The following is a 13882-nucleotide window of genomic DNA, read 5'->3' on the forward strand; positions in this document are numbered from 1 at the left end:
TTTAGACCTAAACGATGTTCAAAGACTATAGTAAACTTGGTGTTGGTAAACTCCAAATTAAGTTTAGGGGTGCTCAATGCCTCGTCGAAGGACAAGTTTACTGTTTACATCTTCGCTGAACACCGTTTTCTGTGGACCGCATACTAGCGACGTGTGGTTACTTCTTAGTGTCAGACGACTCTCTGACTGTATGATGTACCCGTCTACACCTGGAGGTCTGTAGCGCTGAGGGACTCCACGGGCTTGTTAATCTCTCTGTCACATCCTTTGTCTACAGGTGTGCTGTGAGGGGGTCCATAGGTGTGTCTTGAAGGGTTCACAGGTGTGTTTTGAAGGGTTCACAGGTGTGTCTTGAAGGGTTCATGGGTGTGTCTTGAAGGGTTCATGGGTGTGTCTTGAAGGGTTCATGGGTGTGTCTTGAAGGGTTCATGGGTGTGTCTTGAAGGGTTCATGGGTGTGTCTTGAAGGGTTCATGGGTGTGTCTTGAAGGGTTCATGGGTGTGTCTTGAAGGGTTCATGGGTGTGTCTTGAAGGGTTCATGGGTGTGTCTTGAAGGGTTCACAGGTTTGTCTTGAAGGGTTCATGGGTGTGTCTGGAAGGGTTCATGGGTGTGTCTTGAAGGGTTCATGGGTGTGTCTTGAAGGGTTCACAGGTTTGTCTTGAAGGGTTCACAGGTTTGTCTTGAAGGGTTCATGGGTGTGTCTTGAAGGGTTCACAGGTTTGTCTTGAAGGGTTCATGGGTGTGTCTTGAAGGGTTCATGGGTGTGTCTTGAAGGGTTCATGGGTGTGTCTTGAAGGGTTCATGGGTGTGTCTTGAAGGGTTCACAGGTGTGTCTTGAAGGGTTCATGGGTGTGTCTTGAAGGGTTCATGGGTGTGTCTTGAAGGGTTCATGGGTGTGTCTTGAAGGGTTCACAGGTGTGTCTTGAAGGGTTCATGGGTGTGTCTTGAAGGGTTCATGGGTGTGTCTTGAAGGGTTCATGGGTGTGTCTTGAAGGGTTCATGGGTGTGTCTTGAAGGGTTCACAGGTGTGTCTTGAAGGGTTCATGGGTGTGTCTTGAAGGGTTCATGGGTGTGTCTTGAAGGGTTCACAGGTGTGTCTTGAAGGGTTCATGGGTGTGTCTTGAAGGGTTCACAGGTGTGTCTTGAAGGGTTCATGGGTGTGTCTTGAAGGGTTCATGGGTGTGTCTTGAAGGGTTCATGGGTGTGTCTTGAAGGGTTCATGGGTGTGTCTTGAAGGGTTCACAGGTGTGTCTTGAAGGGTTCATGGGAGTGTCTTGAAGGGTTCATGGGTGTGTCTTGAAGGGTCTACAGGTGTGTCTTTTGAAGGGTCCACAGGTGTGTCTTGAAGGGTTCATGGGTGTGTCTTGAAGGGTTCATGGGTGTGTCTTGAAGGGTTCATGGGTGTGTCTTGAAGGGTTCACAGGTGTGTCTTGAAGGGTTCATGGGAGTGTCTTGAAGGGTTCATGGGTGTGTCTTGAAGGGTCTACAGGTGTGTCTTTTGAAGGGTCTACAGGTGTGTCTTTTGAAGGGTCCACAGGTGTGTCTTGAAGGGTCTACAGGTGTGTCTTGAAGGTCCGTAGGGGTGTCTTGAAGGGTCCAAAGGGGGTGTGTCTCTTGAAGGGTCCACGGGTGTGTTTTGAAGGGTCCACTGGTGTGTCTTGAAGGGTTCACAGGTGTGTCTTGAAGGGTCCACAGGTGTGTCTTGAAGGGTCTACAGGTGTGTCTTTTGAAGGGTCCACAGGTGTGTCTTGAAGGTCCGTAGGGGTGTCTTGAAGGGTCCAAAGGGGGTGTGTGTCTTGAAGGGTCCACGGGTGTGTTTTGAAGGGTCCACTGGTGTGTTTTGAAGGGTCTACAGGTGTGTCTTTTGAAGGGTCCACAGGTGTGTCTTGAAGGGTCCACAGGTGTGTGTCTTGAAGGGTCCACGGGTGTGTCTTGAAGGGTTCACAGATGTGTCTTGAAGGGTCCACAGGTGTGTTTTGAAGGGTTCACAGGTGTGTCTTGAAGGGTCTACAGGTGTGTGTCTTGAAGGGTCCACGGGTGTGTCTCTTGAAGGGTTCACAGGTGTGCCTTGAAGGGTCCACAGGTATGTCTTGAAGGGTCCACAGGTGTGTCTTGAAGGGGTAATTTGAGTTGATTTCGGGGCTTAGCATCCCCGCGGCCCGGTCCTCAACCAGGCCTCCTTTATGTTACACCCCCCCAGGAAGCAGCCCATAGCAGCTGTCTAACTCCCAGGTACCTATTGACTGCTAGGTCAACAGATGCATCAGGGTGAAAGAAACTGCCCATTTCTTTCCGCCTCCACCGGGGACCGAACCCGGAACCTCAGGACTACGAATCTGAGGCGCTGTCCTTTCAGCTGTCAGGTCCCAAGACATGTTTACACATTGTGTGGTGTGTATGGTATGTGAGATAGCTTAAGAAGTATTTACATATCGCCAGGAGAGTGCTGAGGCGGTCGTCCTTCACTGGCAGCCATGTACGGCGCTCTGAAGCAAGCAACAAAAACCTAACACATCCAAGAGCTGAAGCGAACGGCTGCCTTACCCCAGAGGAGCGCTGAGGGCAGGGCGGGGCGGTGAGCTCAGCTGGCTCACACAGGGCGGGGCTGGGTGGTGATGGTGCACTACAGTATCTGGGGGACTAGGGAGTGGGCACTACAGTATCTGGGGGACTAGGGGGTGGGCACTACAGTATCTGGGGGACTAGGGAGTGGGCACTACAGTATCTGGGGGACTAGGGGGTGGGCACTACAGTATCTGGGGGACTAGGGGGTGGGCACTACAGTATCTGGGGGACTAGGGGGTGGGCACTACAGCACCTGGGGACCAGGGTGGGGGCACTACAGTACCTGGGGATTAGGGGTGGGCTCTACAGTACCTGGGGACCAGGGTGGGGGCACTACAGTACCTGGCTTCCCGGACTGACTCTGCTGCTTTCTGCACTTCTCCCTCTAGTGTGTCAACATCACACAATTAAGATCATAAATATGGTTTTTCAAGTTAGTGTGCGTAGGTGGCATTGGACGAGCTGTGTAGCTGAGGCCGCGATGATGGGGATGTGGTCGAGTTCGGTGTTGGTCATGCCACGATTCTTCCGTCACCGCTTATTATATGTAATAACTAATTTGGTTATTCCTGTATCCCCTTGACGCTTGGTGAGGCGACTATCGTTCCCAACCCACCGCCAGATACCCACGGGCCAGTGGGCCACGGGCCAGTGAGCCACGGGCCAGTGGACCACGGGCCAGTGGACCACGGGCCAGTGGGCCACAGGGTGACAGAGGGACTGGTGTTTACTGGTATTGCCCGCGTCGCAGCCTAGTGCTTACCACACCAGCTTGGAGTACAAGCAGTTGATGGCGGACAGGTTCGAGGTAACAAGACCCTAACTCTTTACTGAATCTAAAACTGGATAGCCCCAGGTGTCATCCATCTCACCTAAAGTTAAGATGATGACAATAATATATTGGTCAACGAAAAAAAAGTTATAAAACTTAAAACCAAAGCATGTAGAGTTGCGTAACTGTGCGAGTTTAGCGATCAAGGGCAACTGCTTGTCTTAGGTTGCTTTGAACATGACCTTTTATATCAATGCAAACCTTCATTACCAGCAATAACAACATCGGGCCTTGTCATGGGGGAAAATAGGGTAGAATTATTACAGAACAACTAATGGTCTATCCTCATTTAGCCTCAATGATAACATGAGGATGGAGAGGGTGTTTGGCCTGGCGGTGAAGGCTCTTGAAAGGTCGTCACAACAGTACTGGTGGCAGCTGTTGTGGGCCCTCCACAGGAGGGACCTCCTGTTGTGGAGGCCTGGTCGAGGACCGGGCCGCGGGGACACTAAAAAGCCCCGAAATCATCTCAAGATAACCTCAAGATAACCTCCACTCTTGCTGTGTCTTGCAGTAGAAGAGATGAGAAGTCCAAAGGCTTATTGTTGACTGGTTCTTGGGAAGAGAATGAAAACCCATTAGAGTGAAAAACAGGGCCGAGTGCCCAGGAGAAAACTCATTTTCATGTCAGCTGTGGCCAAAGGTGGACATCTCTACACCCCTTCCCTATAGGTAAGAGCATTCTATAGGTAACATTCAATCCACAATTCTTCATGTAAACTTATAGATCCTGAATCAACAGCTACACTGTTGCAGAGAATATAATGCTAGCTGCTGCAGGAGGCGATCACATACTCAGCAATCCCTTCTAACAGAGCGTTGCATTATGACGCATACTTTACCCAAGGCCAAAAATCGTTGAACTAGATAATGGTAGCGGCTCGGGATATGAGCATTCTATACCGTTTTGGGTCGTCTGGTAGGTTAGGAAAGGGCACCTTAGTACGACAGTTTCTTGACGTTGGGAAAGCTTAGGAGGACGGGCTGTAGTGAGAGTACTGACACACCGCTTGAGCGAGGGGTAAAACCCGGCACACTCTCCCACCTGCCAAGTTGTCCTGCCTTCCCTCCACGCTGCCTTCCCCACCACCCCCGTCCACGCTGCCTTCCTCACCACCCCCGTCCACGCTGCCTTCCCCACCACCTCCGTCCACGCTGCCTTCCCCACCACCCCCGTCCACGCTGCCTTCCCCACCACCCCCGTCCACGCTGCCTTCCCCACCACCCCCGTCCACGCTGCCTTCTCCACCACCCCCGTCCACGCTGCCTTCCTCACCACCCACCTGTTTGCCACAACAGCTTGTGTCACAGGACACCACGTACATGTCGCCATATTCGCTGTCACCAGTACATATGAATGTGTCTACTAACCACAATTACTTGCCTGGTATTGCGCGTAGAGTTCGTGTATTGTTGTGACCAGACTGGTGTGGAACACGTGCTGCTTCACCACCAGCTGCTCACTCTCCCTGCTTGTACAGTAGCCAGCTCCAGCCCTGAGAGCGAAGGTCGGGGAAGTATCACAGTGTGTGGGGAAGCAGCTATGGGAAACTTCCAGGGTCGTCTCCTGAGAGAAGTGACATCGCCAGATGATTCACACTTCCTTACCAAGATTAACTACTGTGGTGGTTAATCTAAGTCTTCACCAAAGAGACTTTTAATCGCTGCCACCACCTTCCCTAATACCCATGAAATTAAAAGCTAATTGACTGCAGGGAAGGGCCAGTCAATTGCGGCATAAATCAAGAATGTGGATCCCAAATTAAATGAGAAAGGAGGGATTCGGAAAACGTAGTGTTGTATAAACCAAACCAGAGAGAATATCTTTAATATGCAGACGAGGAGTCACAATAACGGGGCTGAAATATGTTGACCAGACCACACACTAGAAAATGAAGGGACGACGACGTTTCGGTCCGTCCTGGACCATTCTCAAGTCGATTGTGAATGAAAATGAGAATGGTACAGGATGGACCGAAACGTCGTCGTCCATTCACTTTCTAATGTGAGGTCTGGTCAACATATCTTTAATATATTAGTGTTTGTAGGAGCACTTGGACACTTACAACACTTAACACAGGATCGTGGATTCAGAAAATAACAGTTGTCGAGGGAATTGGTTTTAACACCATAAAATAATTAAATTCGTTTATTGACACAAATTATGAAATGTAATCTCATGTTCCTAAGCCTTGAGGCAATGGTAAACTAACTCGTACTTGAACTCCAACAGACTTTACCTTAACATATCTACAAACTCCCAACTGATGTTGTGGCTGTTCTTCCTCTGGAGTCGATGTTTCTCCAGCTTCACTAACATCACACTGATGTTTGACCTAGCTTCAGGCAGCTCCCCAAGCTTACTGCATTAGCCTCACTCATTGACATCAACCATTGACAAGACTAATTATCAAAGCTAACTCCTATGCACTTGGCTCACTTAAGGGATTGAATCTTTATTCTCAAGTGATGTAAAATTACATAGGTACTTGGCAGGGTTAATTATTAGATACAATGTTGAATCGTAAGAGAGATTTCTCTAACTTAAGGAGTTAAAAACACAGGGAGGATGTGACCGTCTTACCTTAATCACACCACCACTAATCCTTTGGGATTAGGATTGACCTTTTTTCCTAGACCCAGGTCAAAAGTTCACTCCACTAGATTGTATCACTCAAGTTCACTCAAAGTTCACTCAAACTAGATTGTATCCCTGTATACCATACGATACACATCATACAAGCTACATCATATCTGTATCACCAGCTAAACTGTTACATCGTGATACTTGTGTAGCATTAACAGTGAGGTAAACGATCGGCCGAGCTGACAGCACGCTGGACTTGTGATCCTGTGGTCCCGGGTTCGATCCCAGGCGCCGGCGAGAAACAAAGGGCAGAGTTTCTTTCACCCCATGCCCCTGTTACCTAGCAGTAAAATAGGTACCTGGGTGTTAGTCAGCTGTCACGGGCTGCTTCCTGGGGGTGGAGGCCTGGTCGAGGACCGGGCCGCGGGGACACTAAAAGCCCCGAAATCATCTCAAGATAGACTCAGACAGTGTGGTCGAGATGCACCAACAGTCCAGCTTAACTAACACGTATTAGTATAAGGAGAGGAGACGGGGGATGAGGTGGAACAACCCTACTGGTGCAACCTCCTCATGTTGTTGTTTTAGATTCAGCTACTTGGAACAAAAGTTGCAAGTAGCACGGGCTATGGTGAGCCCGTAGTGTACTTACCTGGCACAGGAGCGGGGCAAGTAGCACGGGCTATGGTGAGCCCGTAGTGGACTTACCTGGCACAGGAGCGGGGCAAGTAGCACGGGCTATGGTGAGCCCGTAGTGTACTTACCTGGCACAGAAGCGGGGCAAGTAGCACGGGCTATGGTGAGCCCGTAGTGTACTTACCTGGCACAGGAGCGGGGCACGTAGCACGGGCTATGGTGAGCCCGTAGTGTACTTACCTGGCACAGGAGCGGGGCAAGTAGCACGGGCTATGGTGAGCCCGTAGTGGACTTACCTGGCACAGGAGCGGGGCAAGTAGCACGGGCTATGGTGAGCCCGTAGTGGACTGAGGTATCAGGTTCGCCTTGGTGAAACAGGTGGCACATTTCCTTTATAGACCATACCCGTCACTAACGTACCCTGTGCCAGCCTCGTCACTCTCAGCACCTCCCAACCGCCCAATTATCCTGGAGAGCTTCGTCAAGACTGCGGTATGGGAGGTAGTCGTCAGGAGAAAGCACCAAGCCATAATGACTATGTAGCACTGGGAAGGGATCAGGATAAGGATTTGGGATGGGACTGGGTGAAAGAAATGGTGCCCCAACCACTTGGACAGTCGGGGATTGAACGCCGACCTGCATGAAGCGAGACGGACGCTCTACCGTCCAGTCCAAACGAGGGACGCAGCTCCTGGGCCCCTCGGCCTCATCCCACCCACAACCTGATATCACTAGAATTGATTTTAATTTTTAATTTTCTACAGAAAACAAAAGATGATGATGATATGGGAGAATATGTTAGAAAAGCTACGATGTAACTACTGACTCTTAACAATCATAGCTTGGCTGGGGCCAGAGAGCTGGAACTCTATATAGTTTATAGCATTTCTTAGTCCAAATGAGGAAGCTTCAACAATTTATATTTATAGTTCACGAGTGAGGCATTTTTAAGACATAGGCTTTGGCGATGTGTTGAAACATTGCAAGAAGCCTTCAACATTCCATGAATGTTGATGTGAACCATATATATCCCTTATCCTTCCTCAGATCAAGTGGTAAGCCATGTCAATTTGAATTCCATTAGCGGGTGCAGGCGATGAGTCACAATACCGTGGCTGAAGTATGTTGACCTGACCACACACTAGAAGGTGAAGGGACGACGACGTTTCGGTCCGTCTTGGACCATTAAACAATTGACTTCAGAATGGTCCAGGACGGACCGAAACGTCGTCGTACCTTCATTTTCTAGTGTGTGGACTGGTCTCCATTAGCGGATGTATGACTGACTAGCAGACACACACGCCAGATTAGCAGTGTCGTTATGTACTTGGCAGGACTAAGTCTGGGTAATGTATTACATAGTGAACCAAGTCATTACTTTAGCCTGGGATAAGGTAACGCTTACTTGAGCAGCTTAGTGTGAGCGCCAGGGAGATCAAGGCTCACAGGTGATGTTATCTAGACAAGTTTATACTGTGGCAAGTGATTTGTGACTGAATGACCTAGCAGTAAGGGGATTCGTGACCCTAACCTGGATTCTTGTTTGACCATTTAATGACTTCATGGGCAGCCTGGATGCCAGTGATAGAGGAAGGGGCAGTGAATACCACTGTGAACAATGCGCTGTGTTCATCAGTTTATTTTTTTTAATACATGAGGTACATCTGTATTAGTGCAGCTACCCTAGACTATATGAAGTGGAGTACAGTGTGTCAAAAAAGCTAACTAGGTGATGCTATAAAATCCCCATCACACAGGATGGTTAGTCATACAGAGGCATGTGATAAGCGGTCTGCACTGGCAGACTCAGGATGCATTTTGAGGATATCAACAACACAAGATTGAATAAGGTAGCAGTGGTAATACAAGTCCCCATCTCGCAGGATGGTTAGTCATACAGAGCCATGTGTTTAGTAGCCTGCACTGGCAAATTTTGGGTATACTGTGAGGATATCTTCAAGAACACGAGAGTGAATAAAGTAATTGCAAAGCTCCAGGTACCTCATGCCAACTGGTCTGAAAGGTCTAATAACTGGGTATTCAGTGATGTAGTGCGGGAGATCGTGCCGTAGTTTCTGCTCACAGAGTTTGCAACTGGAGTGCTCAGGATTGGGAGATCCGTCACCTGCAGCCACCTGCCATAGGTAACGGTAACCCAACCTGATCCTTGCAACCACTGTGTCGCACAGTCTAGTGGACGTTTTGTGCTGTCCATAGATGTAGGTTTCAGATCTGAACAAATCATAGCTTTTTATACTAGTACTTTCAGGTCGTTGGGAGTCAGTAAGTTCTTTCCTGTCAGACCTGAGTGTTCGAAACAACATAGTTTTGACAGCAGAGATGGGGATACCTAGATCTAATTCAACTTCAGACTTGTTACACGCTAATTTGGCTGCAATGTCTGTCTCATTATGATGAGGTGCTGCTCCTGCCGAGCAGAGGTAGTGGCAAACTCTATGGATCAAGTACTTCCCATTTCGTTAACGTACAAGAGCCCGAAAATGTTTGTAGGTAAAGTTTGGCAGCTCTTGACGTGGAGCTGACACCGGGGCTTTGTCTTGACGTAGAGCTGACACGGGGCTTTGTCTTGACGTGGAGCTGACACGGGGCTTTGTCTTGACGTAGAGCTGACACCGGGGCTTTGTCTTGACGTGGAGCTGACACGGGGCTTTGTCTTGACGTAGAGCTGACACAGGGCTTTGTCTTGACGTGGAGCTGACACGGGGCTTTGTCTTGACGTGCAGCTGACACAGGGCTTTGTCTTGACGTGGAGCTGACACCGGGGCTTTGTCTTGACGTAGAGCTGACACAGGGCTTTGTCTTGACGTGGAGCTGACACGGGGCTTTGTCTTGACGTGGAGCTGACACGGGGCTTTGTCTTGACGTGGAGCTGACACAGGGCTTTGTCTTGACGTGCAGCTGACACAGGGCTTTGTCTTGACGTGGAGCTGACACGGGGCTTTGTCTTGACGTAGAGCTGACACCGGGGCTTTGTCTTGACGTGGAGCTGACACCGGGGCTTTGTCTTGACGTGGAGCTGACACCGGGGCTTTGTCTTGACGTAGAGCTGACACCGGGGCTTTGTCTTGACGTAGAGCTGACACCGGGGCTTTGTCTTGACGTGGAGCTGACACCGGGGCTTTGTCTTGACGTAGAGCTGACACAGGGCTTTGTCTTGACGTAGAGCTGACACCGGGGCTTTGTCTTGACGTAGAGCTGACACAGGGCTTTGTCTTGACGTGCAGCTGACACAGGGCTTTGTCTTGACGTAGAGCTGACACCGGGGCTTTGTCTTGACGTAGAGCTGACACGGGGCTTTGTCTTGACGTAGAGCTGACACCGGGACTTTGTCTTGACGTGCAGCTGACACAGGGCTTTGTCTTGACGTAGAGCTGACACAGGGCTTTGTCTTGACGTGGAGCTGACACCGGGGCTTTGTCTTGACGTAGAGCTGACACAGGGCTTTGTCTTGACGTAGAGCTGACACCGGGGCTTTGTCTTGACGTAGAGCTGACACAGGGCTTTGTCTTGACGTGCAGCTGACAACTGGTAACTCGGTGTCAGGAAGCACTGGTCGCCATTGTGTCATCTGGTGGCTCCGATTAGGAATATTTTGTATGACGTGATCATATCCCATCGTTTTCTGTGATTTATTTCCAGCCCATTCTCCCAAATGGAAGTTATTTATAGCAAACGTTTGGTAGAAAGAACCAGTATAACTTGATGAACCAACAGATAGTATAATTTTGTATTAATAAATTTGGACAAACCGGAAATTTTATCAGAAATGTTAATAAAAGAGCTAACCAATGAACCAACCCTGGTATGTGTCTCGGAGAGGCTGCAGGGTCCCAGTAAGGTCAGTAGAACTTCTGGTTACAACTCTTTTGACCATGTCCTAGTAATGATAGGCCTAATGCACGCTATTGTACGCCTAATATAGTACATATATGTGCTATACTAGGCCTAGGAATATATAAGTTTGGCTTTTAGCATTATTTTTCCTGACTCTATTACAAGTGCATACAACATGGTGTTGTATACACTTGTAATGACCTCACAGGTGTTATCTTGAGATATCTTGAGATGATTTCGGGGCTTTAGTGTCCCCGCGGCCCGGTCCTCGACCAGGCCTCCACCCCCAGGAAGCAGTCCGTGACAGCTGACTAACACCCAGGTACCTATTTTACTGCTAGGTAACAGGGTCATAGGGTGAAAGAAACTGCCCATTATTTCTCGCCGGCGCCTGGGATCGACTCCAGGACCACAGGATCACAAGTCCAGCGTGCTGTCCGCTCGGCCGACCGGCTCCCCGGACAAAGCCCTGTGTCAGCTCCAACACAACAGTGTTATCTTGAGGTTATCTTGAGATGATTTCTTGAGGTTATCTTGAGATGATTTCGGGGCTTTAGTGTCCCCGCGGCCCGGTCCTCGACCAGGCCTCCACCCCCAGGAAGCAGCCCGTGACAGCTGACTAACACCCAGGTACCTATTTTACTGCTAGGTAACAGGGGCATTTAGGGTGAAAGAAACTTTGCCCATTTGTTTCTGCCTCGTGCGGGAATCGAACCCGCGCCACAGAATTACGAGTCCTGCGCGCTATCCACCAGGCTACGAGGCCCCTCGTGTTGTGCGCTGTTCTCAAATACATATTTTGATTTTGATGAGACGCGGTGATCTAAGGTGGTGGCGCTCAGGTATGACAGCAAGGGTGAAGCCGGTTGGGTATTGCACCAGTTCGTGCCCCGGATGCTTGCTTAAGACGAGCTTTTTGTTATAAATTCTTGTCTCCCGGATGCTGCGTCACCTGTCGACACGAGAGCACATCTCAAGATGAAATATCCTCGGCTTCAGACGGCAATGTTGCTGGAATGTCGCGGAGGATTAGAGTCCAGGGGGCCAGTATCACGAAGCAGTTACGCAAGCACTTAGGAACCTATACATCTTTTCTCAATCTTTGGCGGCTTTGTTTACAATTATTAAACAGTTAATGAGCTCCGAAGCACCAGGAGGCTGTTTATAACAATAACAACAGTTGATTGGCAAGTTTTCATGCTTGTAAACTGTTTAATAAATGTAACCAAAGCCATCAAAGATTGAGGAAAGATGTACACGTTCGTAAGTGCTTGCGTAACTGCTTCGTGAATTTGACCCCCTGGTGTTCGATCGAGTTATAAGATCACAAACACAGCTGCCATCATTGAGAAAAGATACACAGGTTTCGTAAATTCTTGACGGATCCTGACCTCAGGTAAAGAGAACCTTGAGATTGCGTAGTTAGCGTCGTTAATTGAGTTGACCAGACCACACACTAGAAGGTGAAGGGACGACGACGTTTCGGTCCGTCCTGGACCATTCACAATCGACTTGAGAATGGTCCAATACGAACCGAAACGTGGTCGTCCCTTCACCTTCTAGTGTGTGGTCTGGTCAACATACTTCAGCCAGGTTATTGTGACTCATCGCCTGCATAAAGAATTGGTAATTGAGTACAAATGTCGTCAAAGGGACGACTCTTCCCTGTATGAGCTGCGTCCAAAACACGAAATAAAAAGTGGTTCTACACCAAGGCCACGAGGCCCTACTTGTTAATGGCAGCCCCAAGTTCTTCCTCCGGAGGTCGGTAGTGGTGGGGACATTGTTGTACAGGCGAGGCCAACCCTTGCTTAGAGGTCACTACTGGCTATATACCTCCCTCCACACACCTGACACTTGTGGCACTCATTGACGCAGTGGCTGACACTCGGGGCACTCATTGACGCAGTGGCTGACACTCGGGGCACTCATTGACGCAGTGGCTGACACTCGGGGCACTCATTGACGCAGTGGCTGACACTCGGGGCACTCATTGACGCAGTGGCTGACACTCGGGGCACTCATTGACGCAGTGGCTGACACTAGTGGCACTCATTGACGCAGTGGCTGACACTCGGGGGCACTCGTGTCACTCATTGCTTCAAGGTCGACTCACCTGAAAATTCATGACAGTCTTGACTACAAGCGCGACAAAGGCCTGAGGATGGTGATGGTGAGACGTGAGAGAAGGTGACAAGTGAGGGTGGTGAGAGGTGAGGGTGATCACCACATGCAGAGTCACCATTCACCAAGGTGGGCCTCAACCACACCCCCATACTCAGCCCAATATTTAGTTTAGTCATTAATATTGGTGATCTGGTCCGGGGTGAGCTCTGCCACAGGAATATCTTATGGTATGGCCACATAATATATTCTGGCCCCTCAGGAATATCTCTCCAATTTGCCTATATTGGAAACAATTATCTCGGCGATCTTTATCAAGATAAACGGAAGGAAAGACTATAGCCGGGCTTATCACAAAGTGGAATTATAATAACGTGAATCTCTTCCTTCTGGAGAGGACCTGAAAGCCCGTCTTGTGGGTGACTGGACATGTTGTACATAAGACGCTCCCTCTTCTCTCTGTTTCTCTCTCTCTTCTCTTTCTTCTCTCTCCTTGCTTCTTGCTTGCTCGTTAGACCCGACGCTGGTCTATGGTTAACTTAAGGTTCTTGAACCATGGGGTAAAGCTGTGTCGTGAGCTGGTAGACGAACCTTCCCGACTTGCAGTATCACACACCTTCAGTATGTTGTTGATGATATTGTTCAAGGATGCTGTGAGCACCCACCAGCGCCCTCGGAGCGGCCCATCGTGACACCAGTGATGTGTGGCGGCGAGGGAGGATGTGTTGCCGTGTGAGGCACTCACGGAGCGACCTGTGTGCCAGCACACACCACGGCTGTAGAGGCCAGCCTCGGTCCTTACCGACCTCTGAACATACACCCTCGGTCCTGACCGATCTGTTCTGGTCATATTATCATCCATCTTTTTTTCCATCTGGTGATAATATGAGAGAGATGGGAAGGCGGGCGGCTCGGAGTGAGGGAGAGAAAGAGAGGGACAGGGATAGGAGAGATTGCGGGAAGTCAGCATGTCCTTGAAGACTATCCTTACATGGTGCTGGTGTTTACGGCAAGCACAGACTTGCCGCCAGACGACAGCGGTCTAGAGTAATGCTGACGGAGTCCACTGTCGGTCTCTGAGGCGGTTTCCATCCCTTCCAGCGGCGTCATCTCTTCCAGGATGCTCCAACTCTCTTCCAGGATGCTCCAACCCTTTCCAGGTTGCCCCAACCCCTTCCAGGATGCTCCAACCCTTTCCAGGTTGCCCCAACCCCTTCCAGGATGCTCCAACTCTCTTCCAGGATGCTCCAACCCTTTCCAGGTTGCCCCAACCCCTTCCAGG

This window comes from Procambarus clarkii, chromosome 72 (assembly GCF_040958095.1).
Source record: "Procambarus clarkii isolate CNS0578487 chromosome 72, FALCON_Pclarkii_2.0, whole genome shotgun sequence".
NCBI lineage: Eukaryota > Metazoa > Arthropoda > Malacostraca > Decapoda > Cambaridae > Procambarus > Procambarus clarkii.